General features: G+C 44.4%; 1 protein-coding gene and 1 long non-coding RNA gene across 4 annotated transcripts in view; both read left to right on the top strand.

The window, feature by feature from the left end:
• Positions 1-22,093, top strand: part of CFAP299 (cilia and flagella associated protein 299) — a 1,086,689-nt gene that overhangs the window by 917,873 nt on the left and 146,723 nt on the right. The gene's annotated exons all lie outside the window — the stretch shown is intronic.
• On the top strand, positions 12,385-13,563 carry LOC134956196 (uncharacterized). The gene is made up of 3 exons (XR_010185997.1): positions 12,385-12,454; positions 12,531-12,743; positions 13,316-13,563. It is a non-coding gene; the product is annotated as an uncharacterized LOC134956196 (long non-coding RNA).

Raw genomic sequence — 22,093 nt, 5'->3', positions numbered from 1 at the left:
ATTTGCGAGATGCTGCTACTGGTGCTGCCCCTGCTGTTCTTGCTGCGGGAGGCAATACATCTACCCAGTGGGCTGTCACAGTCATATAGTCCTGAGTCTGCCCTGCTCCACTTGTCCACATGTCCGTGGTTAAGTGGACATTGGGTACAACTGCATTTTTTAGGACACTGGTGAGTCTTTTTCTGAGGTCTGTGTACATTTTCTGTATCGCCTGCCTAGAGAAATGGAACCTAGATGGTATTTGGTACCAGGGACACAGTACCTCAATCAAGTCTATAGTTGCCTCTGAATTAACGATGGATACCGGAACCACGTTTCTCACCGCCCAGGCTGCCAAGGCCTGAGTTATCTGCTTTGCAGCAGGATGACTGCTGTGATATTTCATCTTCCTCGCAAAGGACTGTTGGACAGTCAATTGCTTACTGGAAGTAGTACAAGTGGTCTTCCGACTTCCCCTCTTGGATGACGATCGACTCCCAGCAGCAACAACAGCAGCGCCAGCAGCAGTAGGCGTTACACTCAAGAATGCATCGGAGGAATCCCAGGCAGGAGAGGACTCGTCAGACTTGACAGTGACATGGCCTGCAGGACTATTGGCTTTCCTCGGTAAGGAGGAAATTGACACTGAGGGAGTTGGTGGTGTGGTTTGCAGGAGCTTGGTTACAAGAGGAAAGGATTTAGTGGTCAGTGGACTGCTACCGCTGTCACCCAAAGTTTTTGAACTTGTCACTGACTTATGATGAATGCGCTGCAGGTGACGTATAAGGGTGGATGTTCCGAGGTGGTTAACGTCCTTACCCCTACTTATTACAGCTTGACAAAGGCAACACACGGCTTGACACCTGTTGTCCGCATTTGTGTTGAAATAATTCCACACCGAAGAGCTGAATTTTTTGGTATTTTGACCAGACATGTCAATAGCCATATTCCTCCCACGGACAACAGGTGTCTCCCGTGGTGCCTGACTTAAACAAACCACCTCACCATCAGATCCTCCTTGTCAATTTCCTCCCCAGCGCCAGCAACACCCATATCCTCATCCTGGTGTACTTCAACAGTGACATCTTCAATTTGACTATCAGGAACTGGACTGTGGGTGCTCCTTACAGCACTTGCAGGGGGCGTGCAAATGGTGGGAGGCGCAAGCTCTTCCCGTCCAGTGTTGGGAAGGTCAGGCATCGCAACCGACACAATTGGACTCTCTGTGGGGATTTGTGATTTTGAAGAACGCACAGTTCTTTGCTGTGCTTTTGCCAGCTTAAGTCTTTTCTTTTTTCTAGCGAGAGGATGAGTGCTTCCATCCTCATGTGAAGCTGAACCACTAGCCATGAATTTTGATTTTTGGGTCATTTTACTGAACTTTTGTGTTTTGGATTTTACATGCTCTCTACTATGACATTGGGCATCGGCCTTGGCAGACGACGTTGATGGCATTTCATCGTCTCGGCCATGACTAGTGGCAGCAGCTTCAGCACGAGGTGGAAGTGGATCTTGATCTTTCCCTTTAACCTCCACATTTTTGTTCTCCATTTTTTAATGTGTGGAATTTTATGCCAGTATCAATAGCAATGGCCTACTACTATATTTACTGTGCAAAACTGTCTAAAATGCACCACAGGTATAGAATGTAGATGGATAGTATACTTAATGGATGACGAGTGATGACACAGAGGTAGGTACAGCAGTGGCCTACCGTACTGCTATAAGTATATATATAATAAACTGGTGGACACTGTCAGCAAACTGTAAAACTGTCTAAAATGCACCACAGGTATAGAATGTAGATGGATAGTATACTTAATGGATGACGAGTGACGACACAGAGGTACAGCAGTGGCCTACCGTACTGCTATAAGTATATATATAGTATACTGGTGGACACTGTCAGCAAACTGCAAAACTGTCTAAAATGCACCACAGGTATAGAATGTAGATGGATAGTATACTTAATGGATGACGAGTGACGACACAGAGGTAGGTACAACAGTGGCCTACCGTACTGCTATAAGTATATATATAATAAACTGGTGGACACTGTCAGCAAACTGTAAAACTGTCTAAAATGCACCACAGGTATAGAATGTAGATGGATAGTATACTTAATGGATGACGAGTGACGACACAGAGGTAGGTACAGCAGTGGCCTACCGTACTGCTATAAGTATATATATAGTATACTGGTGGACACTGTCAGCAAACTGCAAAACTGTCTAAAATGCACCACAGGTATAGAATGTAGATGGATAGTATACTTAATGGATGACGAGTGACGACACAGAGGTAGGTACAGCAGTGGCCTACCGTACTGCTATAAGTATATATATAATAAACTGGTGGACACTGTCAGCAAACTGCAAAACTGTCTAAAATGCACCACAGGTATAGAATGTAGATGGATAGTATACTTAATGGATGGCGAGTGACGACACAGAGGTAGGTACAGCAGTGGCCTACCGTACTGCTATAAGTATATATATAATAAACTGGTGGACACTGTCAGCAAACTGTAAAACTGTCTAAAATGCACCACAGGTATAGAATGTAGATGGATAGTATACTTAATGGATGACGAGTGACGACACAGAGGTAGGTACAGCAGTGGCCTACCGTACTGCTATAAGTATATATAGTATACTGGTGGACACTGTCAGCAAACTGCAAAACTGTCTAAAATGCACCACAGGTATAGAATGTAGATGGATAGTATACTTAATGGATGACGAGTGACGACACAGAGGTAGGTACGGCAGTGGCCTACCGTACTGCTATATATAAGTATACTGGTGGACACTGTCAGCAAACTGCAAAACTAAAATGCACCACAGGTATAGAATGTAGATGGATAGTATACTTAATGGATGACGAGTGACGACACAGAGGTAGGTACAGCAGTGGCCTACCGTACTGCTATATATAGTATACTGGTGGTCACTGTGTCAGCAAACTGCAAAACTAAAATGCACCACAGGTATAGAATGTAGATGGATAGTATACTTAATGTATGACGAGTGACGACACAGAGGCAGGTACAGCAGTGGCCTACCGTACTGCTATATATAGTATACTGGTGGACACTGTCAGCAAACTGCAAAACTAAAATGCACCACAGGTATAGAATGTAGATGGATAGTATACTTAATGGATGACAACACAGAGGTAGGTACAGCAGTGCACTCTGCACTGTACTCCTCCTATATAATATTAATTATACTGGTGGTCCCCACTCCCAGTACCCACAATAAAGCAGCACACTGAGCACAGATATGGAGTGTTTTTCAGGCAGACAACGTATACTTGTGGTCACTGTCAGCAAAACTCTGCACTGTACTCCTGCTATAGCTGCTCCCCAGTCCCCACAATTAAGCAGTGTGAGCACTCAGCACAGATATATTATGCAGCACACTGAGCACAGATATGGTATGGAGCATTTTTTTCAGGCAGAGAACGGATAAAAACTGGTGGTCACTTATCAGCAAAACTCTGCACTGTACTCCTAACAGCTGCTCCCCAATCCTCCCCACAATTAAGCAATAAACAACCAATGAATCAAGTTCTGTCTTCTACAATAAACGGAGAGGACGCCAGCCACGTCCTCTCCCTATCATCTCCAATGCACGAGTGAAAATGGCGGCGACGCGCGGCTGCTTATATAGAATCCGAATCTCGCGAGAATCCGACAGCGGGATGATGACGTTCGGGCGCGCTCGGGTTAGCCGAGCAAGGCGGGAAGGTTCGCACCTGCCTCGGACCCGTGTAAACAAGGTGAAGTTCGGGGGGGTTCGGTTTCCGAGAAACCGAACCCGCTCATCACTAATAGAAACCCCAGCAGTGGTTGGCCCCCTAATATGTTCACTTCAGCTGTCACACACCTCAGCCCATCCTTCACCAGCTTTGGGTGGAGTGTGTTCAAACTGAAATCTAAATTGCAGTGTAAAAATAAAGCAGCCAGTATTTACCCTGCACAGAAACAATATAAACCACGCAAATATAAATCTCTCAGCACATGTTACATCTGCCCCACCTGCTCTGCAACATGGTTTTGCCCAGTTGCTAACTTTTTTGGTTGCTAACCAACATGAATAACCCCCTGTGTTAGGTTTGTGAAACACATACAGTTGTGGCCAAAAAGCTACATTTTTGTTTCCAACCAACCCGCTCCTGTCATTTTTTAAACACAGCCTGTAACATGACAGTCAGGAGCTGATTGGCTGGTACTTTATCTCACTCCACTGATGATGGCTGGGCTTCGGCCATCTAATCTTTCGATGCGATGGTAACTAACCATCGCATCAAAAGACTTTGATAGAAAAAAAATCATATTATTTGTGCATGCGCAAAAAACCTGTTTGCGCATGCGCAAAACCTCTACAGCATGGCCGGCCAGTGGTGGAACTGGGATAGCATCAGGGGCGGGACCAAGAGCAAGCATTGGAACACCATCAAATATTTACCATTCGATGGTGGCAAACATTGAAATGCCATTGAATGGTAAAAACACTAACATCAAATAATAAACATTGATCGTTAAAAACCATCGTGTTCCAATGTCCATCCATACCCTTGCATAGGCACACTCGCACTGATTCATAAATGGATAACCTTACACTGATTCATACATAGATGCCTTCACTCTGATTTATACACAGATGCCTTAGATTTTACCGTACATACTAATTTATGCTTCGGTCTAAGAATATTTATTGATTATTCCATACATACAGGGCCAGATCTTTCATTAGGCAGCTGCCTAAGGGCACCGGGACCTGAGGTGGCAGCCCACTGAGCCTGCTCATGATTAAAATGAAGGATTTCTCTGACATGCTGGTTAAAGCCACGTCTGCAGCTGCACCAGCTATTATTATCTATACCTGCTGCAGCCTGCTGATCTGGCCGCCAGTGTCATCAGTTGGGTGAAGCTTGCAGACCGCAATGTAGGTGCCCTGTCCTCTTCCCTTTCCTCCATTTCCCTCTGATACAGCCAATTTTGCAAGCTCCACCTACCAGGCTGTACAAAAAGAATGAGGCGCTGATTGAGCAGCAGGAGCCAGGCAGGTAAGGGAAATTTGGAATGGCTTCTTGGTGTGTGATTGAGGTTAATGGGTATTTAGAGTGAATGTATTAATAGGCGTTGGGAGGGGGAGGTTAATTAGTGCTGGAGATGAATGGATTAATAGGTGCTGTGAGTTAAATGGAGCTGTGAGAGGGGAGTTAATGGGTGGTGGGAGTGAATGGTTTAATAGGTTATGGGTGGGGTGGGGGGTCATTTGTGCTGATAGTTTGATGAATATGTTAATTAGTGCTGGGAGGGTGAATTGATTGATGGATTCTTATAGTGTAATGGGTTAATGGTTGCTGGATGGGAGAAGTTAATGGATGCTAGTGGGGGGTGAATTGATAAATGAGGTTGATGGGGCCAAGGTGAATGGGCATATTGGGTGAACTGGTTCTGCAACAAAGTTTAATACATTTACAGATGATGTGCATATAGAAAATGACTTTCCGCATTGTCATAGAACTTGGAAACACATAAGTGTGGTTTTATGTAAATGGATGGAAGGAGTGTATTGGGGAATTATGGACAGTAATGTGAAGATTTGCCTAGAGCACCTTGAAACCTTGCACAGGCCCTGCTTAGTTATCTCCATCAGTAGATATGTGATGAATCTAAAGCAATGAATTTTGCTTCCGTAAGATCTCCCTGTCCCAACCCCGTTCCTTCTTTCTGATCATAAGGTGAGATGCGTGCAAAATGCACAATACCGTATCTCCATAGGAAGCATTTATCCACTTTCGTTCTGAGCATGTCAGTGCTAAACCCTGATGTGTTATGCAAACTGGCATACATCCCACTCTGCATCAGCTCCATAAAGTGGAACTGTCATTATATATGTGGCACCTGTAACCAAATTGTAAGATGAGCCACTATTTTTTCACTATGGGCCAGTGCTGTCTGCTTGCCCGTCAGGCTAAAATTTGCTAGTCAGCCCCAGGCCCCAGTGTCTTTAAATCATGTCAGATTCCCCGCTGCTTGAAATAAAGATGCATTCGTAGTACAGTTGTAATCCAAAACCGTCCATTATCCTGTGCTTATGGGAAGCCTAATAAAACACTATTTATAAACAAAATGTCTCTTAACACAGAAATGTCTTTTAAGAAACAATTGGCTGCTCCTCTGGGAAAATCCCTGTCAGCTCGGGATTTACAATAAAACACACATAATGCAAACAGTGAGGGGGCGTCTATAGTGTACCAAGTTAATATTACTAGAAAGTCAAATAGAATAATGTGCTATAAAAATTTGAGCCTATTTTTATTTAGCAGCTATTAAATCAGCCCTTATCATATAAAGGTCTGGATACCTATATATCAAAAGTGCACAAATTGAAAATTATAAGAAAGCCTCTCACATGTGAAAGTGTAATACTTTATTAATATATAAAATAAATATTATATATTAAAAACTTAAACAAATGCAATCTGGATCATGCAGGACAAATCTGGGCTGAAATAAAATTCCTGTAATAAAGCTCTATGACCACAGAGAATATATACAGCACAAATTCAGTCTGATGGAAATTTGCACAGTAGAATGCAGGAAGCGTGCCAATGGTTGTTAGTATGCAGGAGCATAAAGCAAGAGTATTCAGCCAGCAGGTGGTGGTTTACAGCACAGAAAGTGTTAGGATCAGTGGTTAAAGTGTGTGTGTGGGGGGCAAGGTGAAACCACCTGTAATGGTAGTGGGAACTAGTTCCACCTCCTCCATTGCCCTGCCCAGCAATTCCAACAGAATAGCCCGCCCCATCACCTACTGTACGTCAATACATGATGCAGGCGACGCCAGTGTTACTGATGAGCTGCAGCCACCTCCCCCTTCCTCAGGTCCTGGTGGCTCCGTGGTCCTCTTCCATTTACAGCCCACCATTCCTGGTACTCTGGTTCCCTTTCTTTCTCATCCCTTCCTCAGGTCCCAGTGGCTTCCTTTTCCAGGCATGGCATATGTGATGTCATGCTGTCACCACTGCTGAAGTGAAGAAGAGCCATGAAGAGGAGCAGGCTCTGTGCATCTAGAAGACAGGATAAGAGGGGGCTGGAGGGACAAAAGAGGTTGGGGAAGCTGTTGGAGGAATACAGGGCATGGAGCTGCTGGAGGGACACAGGCGGTGAGCTGCGTGACGTAACCTGAATAAGGGGCATTACTATGTAGTGTAATATGAATCAGGGGCACTACATACAGTGTAATGTGAATAAGACTGTGCTACTGTGTGGTGTAATTTGAATTAGTGGTACTATTGTGTGACCGCGCTGCTTCTTTGTGAGAGCAATGTCCCTTTATAAAGTATGGGAAGTAGGGCACTAGTAGACACCTCTCCAGGACCACTTTCTGCGTTACCATAGGGTTCCTCAGATAGAAGGGTCTGCGACCGCTGTTGCGTGTTTATATGCAGTTGCTGGGATCTGCAAAGCCGCTGGTGGGCATCTCAATACATTTTCAGGTGGCAGCAGCATTAGCATATTTTTGCACATCCGCTACATACAGTATTGCAGCTGTGAATGTATTAGTGTACCTCTCTGAATTAGGCCAAAAGCTCACAAAGTTCTCTGAATACAAAATACCAATGGAAGTTTAAAGAAATATATTTTTGACTTGACACACTCTCTTTTGGGGATGCAGTTTCTTATTGTATTATATAAAGGCTCTACAGACAAACTAATTAGGTATTTGGCCTGTGTGCATTAATATCCTAAATGGGTGATTATCCGTGATGCACGGGACAGCTACACAAATTCAAACGACATACTTCTTCAAAATACCAAAATTTTAGTGGGTCTTAAGTTAAAGGGTAAGGCATTGCTACTAAGCAATTAAGTTTTCATATAAGAACAATTTCTCTTACGTCCTAGAGCAGGCATTCCCAACCGCGGCCCTCAAGGCACACCAACAGTGCAGGTTTTAGTGATATCCAGGCTTCAGCACAGATGGTTAAATCAAAATAACTGAGCTACTAATTTAGTCACCTGTGTTCAAGCAGGGATAGCACTAAAACCAGGACTGTTAGTGTGCCTTGAGGACCGAGGTTGGGAAACACTGTCCTAGAGGATACTGGGGTCCACATTAGTACCATATAGGGAATTTTTGGGTCCACTAGTAGCCTTGGGCACTTTAAGAAATCAATAGTGTGCACTGGCTCCTCCCTCTATGCCCCTCCTACCAGACTCAGTTTAGAAAATGTGCCCGGAGGAGCCGGTCACGCTTGGGAAGCTCCTGAAGAGTTTTATGCATTTATTTTCTATTTTATTGTTTTCAGGCAGGTCTGGCTGGCACCAGGCTGCCTGCTTCGTGGGACTTAGGGGGTGGAACGGCCCAACCTCCCAATGGTTAATGGTCCCATTCTCCGCTGACAGGACACTGAGCTCCTGAGGGTCCTATTCACAAGCCCCACCATGGCAAACGCACAGACCCGCAGCACGCAGCCACCCCTAACAGAGCCAGAAGACTGAAGAGTGGTGAGTAGGTGGCCGGCGTCCCGGTTAGCGGGTCGTCGGCTGTAATGGCAGCATAAGGGTAGGAGTACAGCGCTGCATGCACGCTGCGCTCCAGTCTTCAGATGCACTGTGTGACCTCTGTGAGGGGTGGCTGGAGCCACTACTATTACCCACAACTGGCACATATTACAGGTTTTTTTTAACCCACTGTAACCCTTATTATGCACCTCAGCCAGTATAAAAAGCGGGAAGACCGCGCCATTATGGGGGTGGGGCCTTCAGTATGAGCAGATCCAGCGGCTCACCAGCACCATTTCCCTTCTGCAGCTTACACAGGCAGCCTGACAGGAAAGCGCAGCTCCTCCACACAGCCTCCAGAGCACCTCAGCGGTACCAGGGGGCCATAGCAAAGGGGGGGGGGAGCAATAATTTGGTGTACTAAGCCCTATTAAGGGTACTTAGTTTGCGACCCAGCTAAGTCTATACTTTAGCTATAGGAGCGCTGTGTTGCTGGCTTCGATAATCTGTGTCTCCCTAGAAGGGCTCTATGTAGGTTAACTGTGCTTTTAACCTATTCCTCACTCTGTGTGTGTTCTTTTACATTTATCATGTCAAAGGAGTGTGTATCATGCACAGCAGAGTGCTTTTTTCAATCTGGGGGATCACTGCCGTGTACTCAGGATAGTACACATTCTCAGGCAAGTGGATCTGAACCTGTTTGGTTAGATTCATTACAGGGGATGATTTCAAGTATTTCAAGTATTTCAAACAAATTGTCCCAAAATGAAAAGGAGATGCAATATTTAAGGCAATCTGTTGATGACCTGATGAATAGAGATTCAGTGGTCATCCCAGCGTCTCAGACCCCTGCTATTTGTCCACAGAAGTGTACTCTAGCCCAAATCATGCAGGCTGATACCGATGATGATGTATCAGACCCAGAGGAGGGAGAGGTGGACTTAGTGGGGGAAGGGGATGCAGAATTAGCACAGGGAATACAGGCCCTGATTGAAGCTATAAGAGAGGTCTTGCACATTCCTTACAAAGTGTCAGAGGATGAGGTGGAATCCTTTTTTTAATGTGAAAAAGAAATCCTCTGCTACTTTCCCTGCTTCTAAGGAATTAAATTCCCTCTTTGAAGCAACTTGGGTTAACCCTGACAGGAAGTTTCAGATTCCGAAACGGTTAATTACATCCTTCCCATTTCCTCAGGACGATAGGAAAAAATGGGAAAACCCACCGATAGTTGACGCATCGGTTTCCAGGCTGTCATGTAAGATAGTTTTACCTGTTCCTGGGGCAGCTTCATTGAAGGATGCTGCAGACCGCAAGATTAAGACCACTCTCAAATCTCTGTACACAGCGGCGGAAGTGGCCCATAGACCCACTATAGCTTGTGCATGGATCACTAGGGCCATTGCAAAATGGTCTGGTAATCTAATTGACGGGTTAGATTCCTTGTCCAGGGGGGAGATTATTTTACTCCTACAGCATATACAGGATTCTGCTAACTTTATGGCGGAGGCCATAAAGGAGATTGGACAGCTCAATGTACGCACCACTGCCATGACAGGGGCTTGTGGCTACGCCGGTGGACTGTGGATACGGATTCCAGGAAAGGCGTGGAAAGCCTACCTTTCACAGGTGAAGCCCTGTTTGGAGATAAAGGTAAGTCTGAAGGTTCTTCTACTGTCTACAAAGGCAATAGAGGTAAGCCCAGAAAACCTGCAAATTCAGGCTCACAGGATCAGACCTCAGGTTCTGCTTCCGCAAAACCTTCAGCATGACGGTGGACAGCACTGCCTGGTCAACTGGCAGGTGGGAGCCAGTTTACGATATTTCAGTCACGTATGCACCACATCATGCCTGGATTCATGGGTAAAAGATCTTATCGTCCAGGGCTACAGACTGGAGTTTCAGGAACTCCTACCTCACAGATTCTTCAAATCAGGCTTGCCAGCTTCACCGGAAGCAAGTATAACCTTACAAGCAGCAGTTCAAAAACTGGTACAGACTCAAGTCATTGGGGTATATTTACTAAGATTCGTAATGTTCAGAATTTGTTTGAAGTTGAAACACGACTGACATCGGTAGTGTGAATTTGCAGCTTTTTGTTTTTTTTACGACTCATTTACTAAGCGTTCGTAATTTGTGTTTTCGTATTTTCCGATGTCAATGTCATTCGTAATATATTTTATGTGATCACGGCCGACTCTTGTTTTTGCGGCCGTATTTTGTTGGGCTTTTACGAATTCGTATCTTTAATTTCCACGGCAGTGCTTTTGACCCTTCCCGGCCGCGTTATTTTCTTACTTTCGTTTTCGTCACTCGTCCGTGATTGGTTGTGTTTGTCATGGAGGAGTGTCTGTGCTCATTAGTATAAAAACGCCCCCAACCAGCCGCACCTCGTGGGTTTAGCTAGTGGAGAGGTGAGAGGAAGTTGGTGTTTTGGAGTTGGTGATTTGTTGGTCGGTTTTGGAGGTTTCTTGCGATTGTTGAGTGCTGTATTGTGTGTGTAAGTAGTCTTGTGGTAATTGTTGTGTAGTCTCTTTAAAGTTTGTTTCATTTTTAGTGTTTGTGCATTTTACTTTCAGTCTATTGTCATTGTTTGTGAGTGTGTGTGTGTGTGTGTGTGTGTGTGTGTGTGTGTGTGTGTGTGTGTGTGTGTGTGTGTGGTTGGTGTGCAGTGGTAGTGGAGGAGTGTGTTTTGTGTTTTTTTTATTAGTGTTATTTGTTGTTTGTCATTATTATGTCCCAGTCAGAGGTGAGTGAGAGGGAGGAGGTGAGTGAGGTGGAGGAGGTGAGTGAGGTGGAGGAGGTGAGTGAGGGGGAGGAGGTTAGTGAGGTGGAGGAGGGTGAGGTTGCTGCTGTGGCCTCAAGTGATAGTGACAGTGATGGTGGTGTTGCTCCGCAGCCACGCACCACTACCAAGACGGGCAGAAATGTTAAATTTAGCTTTGCGGAAAATTTGGCTTTGGTGCATGAGTTGATGCGCCATCATCGCCAGCTGTTTGGCCGTGATGCGGCCAAGGTGCCTTCGCGCAGGAAAACTGTTCTGTGGGGGAAGGTAGTAGCGGCAGTAAACAGTGAGGGTGTGGTGAAGAGGACCGAGGACACTTGTCGGAAGAAATTATACGACATCAAGCGCCGTGTCAAGGAGGCTAAGTCAGCCAGGCAAACAGGGGGTGGCCATCCCTTTATAGCGTCTTATCGGGAGTGGGAGGAACCTGTGCGGACCCTTATTCCGCATGAAGTTGTTGGTGCGACTAATGTGCGGGATTCGGATCGTCCTAGGCCTGATGGTGAGGTTTTTTTTACCAATCTGTTATATTTCCATATGTGTTTATGTATAATTTTTCTTTTTAAATGATATCGTATTCTTAATATATTTTTATGTTCTAAATTGATTATATATTTGTGTTTGTTTTTAAAATATTTTGTGTTTGTATAGTGAGGTGTTAGGTAGTAATGGGTTTTTTTTGTTTTTTTTTGTTTTATGTCTGCTCTAGTTTACTTGTCTTTGTGGCCAATATATGTTAGTGTAGATGGCTAAGTATTGTATGTTTTTTTTTCTTTCATTTTCTAATTTTCCAGATTTTTAAATTTTATTTTCAAATTTACTCATTAATATAATAATTTAAAATATATGGTAATACATGTGTGTATATTCAGCTGTTGGCCATGGAAAATTAGACTACTTGGCTATGTTTTTGTCTTTGGAAATGGAACCTCATTAGCCTGTTTACAAAAAATTCAGCAAGCCATTGTTTCTAAATTTATTGATACAAACTGTACCCATAATGGTAATCATATGTCCATGTCCACATCACTAAATGTTGCTGCTTACAAAAGTACACATTGTAATTAAAGGTCATAAACACCAATGTATCATTTTTACAGTACGAAAGCAAGTCACCACTTCCAGAACACAAGTAACACTGTCAAGAGCTGTGGATGCTGGCGATACAGGTAACGCAAAAATGACACCTGTTAATGTGGCCACCACAAAAAAGCAAAAAAATCTAATGTTTCCATTAATCCATAGGAACTTCAACATCGCATCACAGTCCACAAAGACGTCCTTCACAGGGGTCTGGCAGCCACACGAGCAGGCCTAGCAAGAGACGTCATCCTGATGTCGCACCAACACCAGCATTAAGCACACCCCCACGTCGTATTTCAACTGTGTTGCCTCAGCCACCAGAACACATTTTGGAGAGTACTCAATCACCGGGACCACATTCCCCTCAGCTGTCTGGTGAGTAAACACAAAACACAAATTACACATCAGCCAAAAAATGAAATAATCCTAGTACTTATCCACAGCAGCAAGCACATGGCTTGCAAATTGTTAAAAACAAAAAACCACTAAAAAAGTTTTGGCAATTTAGAGTGTTCTCTTGCACCTTACAGTAGTATTGTGTTGTCATTATTTATTTGAATAGTAAAATATTGAGCTTCAGGTAGATTCACACCCTTTCACAATGGTGATAGAATTCATATTGTCATTTACTGTTTGATATTTTAATGCAAGTATGATATGGCGGATGACAAATCACTTTTTTTCATGGTGTAAACTTTGTACCTCTGTGTGTTTGTTTCGTAAGTGTGGTATTTGTCAAACATGTGTCCACTTTTGTATTGAAGTCATTTTTTTCAACATAAAAACCAACATAATTGGCCTTTTTGATTGTGTATACGAGTCTTGGTGAACAACCTAATTTGCTTTAGAAAAATGTTTGACAAACAAGTCTAGAAAGTTAAACTAAATATGAAAACCAGCATAATTTTCGAATACACTCAAATGTTGTCCCCTTAAACCCCATACAGAACCAGACATCATGCCCCCGGAAGCCCAGCAGGAATCTGACCAGGAAACATACACCCTCCATCTGCAAGCAATAGACGTTAACCAACCAAGCACGCCTCAGGAAAGTACCCCGCCACCTCAAATGTCACCACACCCACAATTGAGCCAAACAACCCCCCCCCGCAACATCCTGAACCATCATTTTGGGTTACATGGAACCAACAACAGGCACAGAATATTGATTGCCTACGCACACACACCCAATACCTAGCCTGTCTGCCCCATCAACTCCCGAGACTGTGTAGAAACACAAGCAGGCTCAATGTCCAGCTATGCAGAGTCGCAAACAGTATGGAGCAGATGAGAGCAGATAACAGGCAACTTATTTTTACCTGTCAGCGCATAATGGATGAGCAACACCGCCATCAACAGGCCCTCATTCAGTTAATTCAAAGTAATCAAATTATATCAGAAACCATGTCTCGCATCATAGACAACAACACAACAGCCACAACACAACTTACGGCAACCCTGGCTAACCTCAGTCAAAATATTAATTTGTTGGCACAACACCAACACACCTACACAGACCCCAATTTCATCACCAGTTCGAAGATCAAGCCAAACCCGCTCCACTGCCCAAACCAAACCCACGTCAGCCACCAAAGAACAGCCTAAGAAATAGGCCACCCTGCAGCTGGAGACACATTGTTGACAATACTAGGTCTACACAATAGCAGTTATTTGTAATGAAAACACATGTTGTACAGTAATAAATGTTAAAACTGATTGATGTGCAATGTGTTATGTGCAAAAAACTGTCCGTGTAAGAGGAAAATTCTTAGAGTTAACACTCACATGTGTTGGGAATATTCTAGCATCATTACTAACATGAACGTTTACCACATCACAGCCATAATTATGTGTAAACAATTTTGTAAGGTTGGTGTTAGTCAATGTATGTTTGGCTAATTGGCACACATTACTCAATGTCCATTATGTTGTGATAATGAGGTAACATATTTCAAACACAGCTTTAGAAGAAAGTCGACACACAACAAATACAAACAATAGGCTAAACAATAATGGTTGTTAGTGCATACTAAATTATTATGTAGTATTATGGCAAAAATTACCTTTGAATGTGAAAAAGAAACTTTTAACATTATAAACACATAATTACTAACCAAAAACGCTATACAAATAGCTAAGTAACTGATACCCAACAGTTAGACATAAACACATATCAAGCAAATAAACAACACTCAGCTGACTAGCTCAAGAGGGAGCAAGAGCCACATTACTACAGAAAATACATTGGTGTGCCTTAATTGTTCATATACAAAGCAGACAGGCAAATTTACTTACCACTAAAATGTGCCAAAATCAGATCTTGCCTTACCTGCCTCCCTATATCTGTACTCACAGTGTCGCCAGATGTTTCTAACGCCTCTGCTTGCTGACTGTTTTCTTCATCATCATCATCATCATGTGGCAGATGTTGCTGCAAACACGTTATGAAGAAAACAGCAGCAGAACACAATCCTAGTCACCTTTAAGGGACTATACAACAAAAGCCCGGCAGACTTATCCAGACACCGAAACCTTGATTTCAGTACACCAAAACATCGTTCTATCACATTCCGCGTAGACTTATGTGCATGATTGTAATTGTGTTCAGCAGGGGAATCAGGAGCGGACAATGGAGTCAGAAGCCAAGAGTAGCAGCCATAACCCCCATCACCTGAAAAACAGATTGGCAAAATTGAAAAATATTGATGCACAAACACAGTGCAAACATAATGTGCAGGTTGAGGTAAACAAAAAATTTAACACAAATACTTGGTACATACCCAGCAGCCAGCCATCCGGCATTTCTCCAGCCTCAAATTTATCAAAGAGGGATGACTGACTGAGGATGAAGGAGTCATGGCAGCCGCCAGGGTAACCTGCAACAACACTCATAATTTTGAGATTTGCATCACAAACCACCTGGACATTAGTTGATTGCCCAAAATGTCTATTTATTTAAATATATTGCCTGCCCCTAGGTGGTCTCAGCTCAACGTGTGTGCAATCTATGGCACCCAGCACATTTGGCATGCCAGCAAGCTCATAGAAAGCTACCTTGACTGCATGCCACTGAGACTCCTGGGTAGGGAAGCAGATAGAGGCATCTATGTGGGTTTCAAATGCATCCAAAACCTGAGTGTACAGTCAAAAATATAAGGTGAGTGTCTTAAGCACTTTGTTCAAATATACTGTTATAAATTCACATTACACAATACAGAAATGGGGCATAGAGGAGTATGTATGGTTTGCCTCACCTGATTTAAATATTTTGAAAAGGTGGGCTGTGAGATTCCTATTACATCGCCTGTCACAGCCTGAAAGCTGCCAGTAGCCATAAAGTGCAACACAGCCAGGAGTTTGTGCAGGCCTGAGACAGAGCGAGAGCGTGCTGTCTCAGGGTCTAGGTCCAGATTGACTAGGTCATACAGACGGAAAATGTTGGTCCTATTTAGCTTGAACATCTGTATGGTATGGTCATCGGCCAATGCGTTTAAGTTCAAACGCCCCCTAAAAAACCGAGGCCTGCGCAGCCTCCGCGGCACTTGTACATCCTGCTGACCATGTTCAGTTTCCTGGCCCTGGTTTCTTGTAGCCTCATGGAGCAGTCTCAGGAATCCCACAGCAAAACCAAATTCACTGCTACACACGGCAGCAGTCATTTCAGAGTGATTGATTTGCCAAATGTGCTGGCCCACCTTTTAAAGGGCCAAAAATGCAGGTGTGATTAATGATGAAGTCGGAACACATGTAAACACGCTTCTCAAAAGCAGGTCTACTTTTATCCCGTGTTTTTTTACGAATTGTATTTTTTTACGACCGCAAATGCTCTTTCACGGTAGAGATTTCAAATACGAATGCATAGTAAATGACCAAGTTCTATACCAAAACAGCCGCGTTTGACCGATGGTGTATTCATTCATATTTTTACAACACAGCCGTAAAAAAAATACAAATGCTCTCATCACTGCCGAGATTTGAGTTTAGTAAATTCCCGAGATGACACTTTGAACAAAAAACACCAAATCGGTCAAAATCGGGAGCTTTGTAAATATACGCCATTGTTCCAGTTCCACTTCAACTACAAAACCAAGGTTTCCATTCCAACCTGTTTGTGGTACCGACATCGATCGGTTCGGTGAGGCCCATTTTAAACCTCAAGTCACTGAACCCGTATTTACAGGTGTTCAAATTCAAGAGGGAGTCGCTGAGAGTGGTGATCTCAGGTCTGGAGGAGGGAGAATTCCTAGTGTCTCTGGATATCAAGGATGCATACCTTCTTATTCCGATTTTGCCGCCTCATCAGGCTTATCTAAGGTTTGCGTTGCAGGACTGTCACTGCCAGTTTCGGGCCCTACCCTTTGGACTCTCCATGGCACCGAGGGTGTTTACCAAAGTAATGGCGGAGATGATGTTTCTCCTCCGCAAGCAGGGAGTGAACATAATACCGTACCTGGATGATCAGCTGATAAAAGCACCGTCCAGGGAGAGGTTTTTACACAGCATTGCCCTCTCCACATGTCTACTCCAGGATCACGGGTGGATTCTGGACCTGCCAAAATCTCACCTGGAACCAACACGGAGGCTTCCGTTCTTGGGGATGATCCTGGCTATGGAGATACAGAAGGTATTCCTTCCTCTGGAAAAGGCATTGGTGATTCAGTCAATGGTAAGGGACGTCCTAAGGCCAACCCGGATTTCGGTGCACCTGTGCATTCGCCTTCTGGGAAAGATGGTAGCCTCTTACGAGGTGCTGCAGTACGGAAGGTTTCATGCAAGGCCCTTCCAGCTGGATCTGCTGGACAAATGGTCCGGATTGCATCTACACATGTACCAGAGGATACGTCTGTCACCAAAAGCCAGGATTTCTCTTCTGTGGTGGCTACAGACTTCTCACCTGATGGAGGGCCGAAGGTTCTGGATTCAAAATTGGATTGTGCTAACCACGGATGCAAGCCTCAGAGGGTGGGGAGCAGTGTCACCCAAGGGGAACACTTCCATGGAAAGTGGTCAAGTCAGGAAACCATTCTTCCAATCAACGTTCTGGAACTAAGGTCCATATACAACACCCTTCTGCAGGCATCTCATCTTCTCCACAATTGAGCCATCCAGGTTCAGTCGGAAAATGTGATGGCGGTGATGTACACAAACCGACAGGGCAGAACGAAGAGCAGAGCAGCCATGTCAGAGGTGTCAAGGATTCTCCTCTGGGCATAGAGACATGCAGTGGCGCTGTCTGCGATCTTCATTCCGGGCGTGGACAACTGAGAAGCAGACTTCCTCAGCAGACACAACCTCCACCCAGGGGAGTGGGGCCTTCACCCGGAGGTGTTCGGTTGCTTGACTCGTTAGTGGGGGACTCAACAGATCGACAAGTAGCTCCAGTGGTATTGCTCCAGGTCAAGAGACCCACAGGCAGTGGCAGTGGATGCTCTGGTGACTCCTTGGGTCTATCAGATGGTGTATGTTTTTCCTCCACTTCCATTGATCCCAAGAATTCTCAATAGAATAAAAAGGGAAAGGGTTCAAGCAATTCTCATTGCTCCAGATTGGCCAAGTAGGGCTTGGTACGCAGATCTACTGGAAATGCTTCTAGAGGATCCGTGGCCTCTACCTCTTCGGAAGGATCTTCTGCAACAGGGGCCATTCGTCTATCAAGACTTACCGCGGCTACGTTTGACGGCATGAAGGTTGAGCGTCAACTTCTAGCCTGGAAAGGGATTCCGGACAGGGTAATTCCTACCTTGATTCAAGACAGAAAAGGAGAAAAGGGGTAACGTCTAAACATTACCACCGGATATGGAGAAAATACGTCTCTTGGTGTGAAAACAGGAAATTTCCTGCGGTGGAATTTTAGCTGTGTAATTTTCTGCTTTTTCTGCAGTCTGGTGTGGATGTGGGCCTACGCCTTGGATCAGTAAAAGTCCAGATTTCGGGCTTATCCATTTTCTTCCAGAAACAGTTGGCTTCCCTTCCTGAGGTTCGGACGTTCTTGAAAGGGGTTCTTTACATCCAACCGCCCTTTGTGCCTCCCACGGCACGTGGTGTCAAGTTTCTGCAATCGAATTGGTTTGAGCCTTTACTGGAGAGTTTCTTACATGGAAGACCATCATACTATTGGCCTTGGCTTCGGCGAGGCGTGTTTCGGAATTTGGGGCCATGTCTCACAAGAGCCCCTATTTGACTTTTCATGAAGATAGAGCTGAACTCAGAACTCGTCAGCAGTTTCTTTCAAAGGTGGTGTCTGCATTTCATATCAACCAGCCTATTGTGGTTCCGGTGCTTACTGACACCTCTTCTACTTCCAAGTCCCTGGATGTTGTGCGGGCTTTGAAAATCTATATCAAACGGACAGCTCGTCACAGAAAATGCGACACGCTGCTTTATGATCCCAAGAAAATTGGGTGTCCTGCTTCAAAGCAGTCTATTGCTCGCTGGATCACGCTTACTATCCAGCATACTTGCTCTATGGCAGGTTTGCCGGTTCCTAAATCTGTTCATGCCCACTCTACTCGGTCGGTGGGTTCTTCCTGGGAGGCTGCCCGGGGTGTGGTGGCCTTACAGCTCTGCCGAGCAGCTACTTGGTCGGGTTCAAACACGTTTGCTAAGTACTACAAGTTCGATACTTTGGCCTCTGAGGACCCTCAGTTTGGTCAGTCAGTTCTGCAGGAACCTCAGCACTCCCACCCGGTTTGGTAGCTTTGGTACATCCCCATGGTACTAATGTGGACCTCAGTATCCTCTAGGAGGTAAAGGATTTTAATTACCTACCGGTAAATCCTTTTCTCGTAGTCCGTAGAGGATACTGGGCGCCCGCCCAGTTCTTTGTGTTTCCTGCATGGTTACTTGGTTAAGTATTGTTGGTTCAGCTGTTGCTGTTCCTGTTCATGTTGGGTTAACATGGTTTTCTTCTTGTTTGTGTGTGCTGGTTCGAATCTCACCACTATCCTATCTGAATCATTCTCTCACGATATGTCCGTCTCCTCGGGCACAGTTTCTAGACTGAATCTGGTAGAAGGGGCATAGAGGGAGGAGCCAGTGCACACTATTGATTTCTTATAGTGCCCAAGGCTCCTAGTGGACCCGTCTATACCCCATGGTACTAATGTGGACCCCAGTATCCTCTACGGACTACGAGAAAAGGATTTACCGGTAGGTAATTAAAATCCTATTTTCTTAACAGACCGGTTTAAAAGGAAAAAATAAAGCATGTGATGCATGGGACTTTATGTTCACTTTCTGGAAAACCATACAAATTGATTCTTTAAAGTTGTGCAGAGAAGGAAGTGGCTTTCAGTTTGCCTGCTGTTTTGCCTACCTGACTATGGGTTTGGTGATGAACCTTAAAGGGATGGACACTCAACACATGGTCAATGAATCATGAGTAATCTACATTAAATAGCTGAAGATAACCTGAAGATTGGAATACTGTATGCTGAATTAAAACATATTATGTTGGTGCATATTTATTTCTATCGGGCCTTGGGGGTCATTCTGACCTGATCGCGGGAGGGGGAGGCACGTTTGGGCAGCGTTTTTTGGTCGCGGTGCGGCCAACACAGGCATAGCCGGACCGTGCGGGGGCGAGCCGCAGCGGCTGCGTGACGTCACACGCAGCCGCTGCGACGAGTATCTCCCGGCAAGCACACAAAAGCTGTGCTGGCCGGTAGCTACTCCTGAAGTGCATAAGCATCGCCGCTGTGCGATGCTTTTGTACTTCTGCAGGGGGGGGGGGGGTACTGAAATGCGGGGCGGACTAACCCTGTGCTGGGCCCCCCGCATGCCAGTGTGCCTGATCGTAGCCCTGCAACATTTTGTAGGGCTACAATCAGGTCTGAATTAGGCCCCTTATCCTTCAATAGCCAGGCACACTACTGACCATGCAGGTGCTAGCAGCCATCGTCAGGGAGGTATCTTACAGATCCCTTTCCTGGTAAATTGTGTGTTATGTAGCCCATAGGCTACAACATCTACCGTTATCTGAATATGGGGGGTCATTCCGAGTTGATCGCTAGCTGAATTTGTTCGCAGCGCAGCGATCAGGCTATAAATCGGCAGTTCTGCACATGCGTATGAGGCGCAATGCGCACGCGCGACGTACGGGCACAACGAACGATGTAGTTTTGCACAGGGTCTAGCGATGCATTTATTTCAGTCGCACTGCTTGCCGCATGAAGTGGGGGTTTCTGGGTGGCAACTGACCGTTTTCAGTGAGTGTGCAGAAAAACGCAGGCGTACCAGGAAAAATGCAGGCGTGGCTGGGCGATTGCTGGGCGGGTTTGTGACGTCAATTCCGGAACTGAATAGCCTGAAGTGATCGCAAGCGCTGAGTAGGTTTTGAGCTACTCTAAAACGACACAAACATAAACATTTTTTGCAGGCACTCTGCGATACAACCGTTCGCACTTCTGCTAAGCTAAAATACACTCCCAGTAGGCGGCAGCATAGCGTTTGCATGGCTGCTAAAACTAGCTAGCGAGCGATCAACTCAGAATGACCCCCATGGTGATAACTACCGGGGCCAAGTTCTGGAATGCTTTATAGAGCGTGTTATATTTGGCTATATATGAGCCCCCATAGAAACCTACGGGGCTGCTTTTGCTGTCGGACATGGAGGACCACAGCAGATATCGATATCTTTGAGATATCTGCAGCGGTCCCTTGTTCATACTGTACATCAAGTGGATACTTATTATTTGCAGGAACCCCCCTAAAATGGGTGTTTTTGGAGGCATATACCGCAAATATTCACTGAGAAATAGGTCCCTATATCTCTGTCTATATGTAGGTTTATTCCATGCAAAACATATATCTATATTTTTTTAAATGGAGCTAGTTTTACTTATACATTTTATCCATGAGCCAAACACTCTCAAAGTGAGTGTTCATGTACAGTATTTTGTTTCATAACGTTTTAAGCCAACACAAAGGGCGGTATTCAAATGATATATCACACCCAATCTCCTTTCTAAAGTGATCCCCGTTAACATGCATATTGCACCCATAGTAATCAGGTTTTGCTGCATAAAGGGTTGGGTGCTCTCGCAACCCTGTGAGTAGCGAGCTGAAATTATTATACCACGCCCATCAGTAGAAACAGAATGGTGGAAGGTGGTGAAAAGAATTGAATACCGCCCAAAGAATTGTATGCAGATGAATATATCAGACATAATATAATTTTTACAATAAGCAACTGCAGCCCTGTAGAATTTTCTGTTTACTAATATGCCATAATATGAGTCAATTAGAACTTACCAAATGCCTATATTATCTACATATTACACTATCCTTTGCCAGATAAACAGACCAGTGACATTCCTGAATTCTTTCCCACACTAATTAAACCATTAAGTTCGTCCTTATATTACCTAGCAGAAATCATATTTACAATGAAATAATTGCAATCAGAGGTACAAAGGTTAAAACATATAAGAAAATGATGTGTATAATGTTTAACAAATGTTAACTGACATGGCAAAATTTAACTATAATCTAGGAAACACAAATATATTTTTGGCATGTCATGTGTTTGAAATAATACAGATGTAACTATTAATTGACTCAACTTAGCAAAATATGTAGAGTGTAGGTTTCGTTGTGAGACTTTTCTAGTTTCATAATTACAATGTAGTTTCATAATTACATAATGCTGTATGCAGTGTATACTTTGCATGGTATGGTGATTGAATGAGCCAACAAAATTGATAATGAGGAAAGAAGTTTTTTTT

The sequence above is a fragment of the Pseudophryne corroboree genome, chromosome 1 (genome assembly GCF_028390025.1).
Source record: "Pseudophryne corroboree isolate aPseCor3 chromosome 1, aPseCor3.hap2, whole genome shotgun sequence".
Taxonomy (NCBI): Eukaryota; Metazoa; Chordata; class Amphibia; order Anura; family Myobatrachidae; genus Pseudophryne; species Pseudophryne corroboree.
Note: the sequence above shows the minus strand (reverse complement) of the source record. Positions and strands in the feature narration are given on the sequence as shown.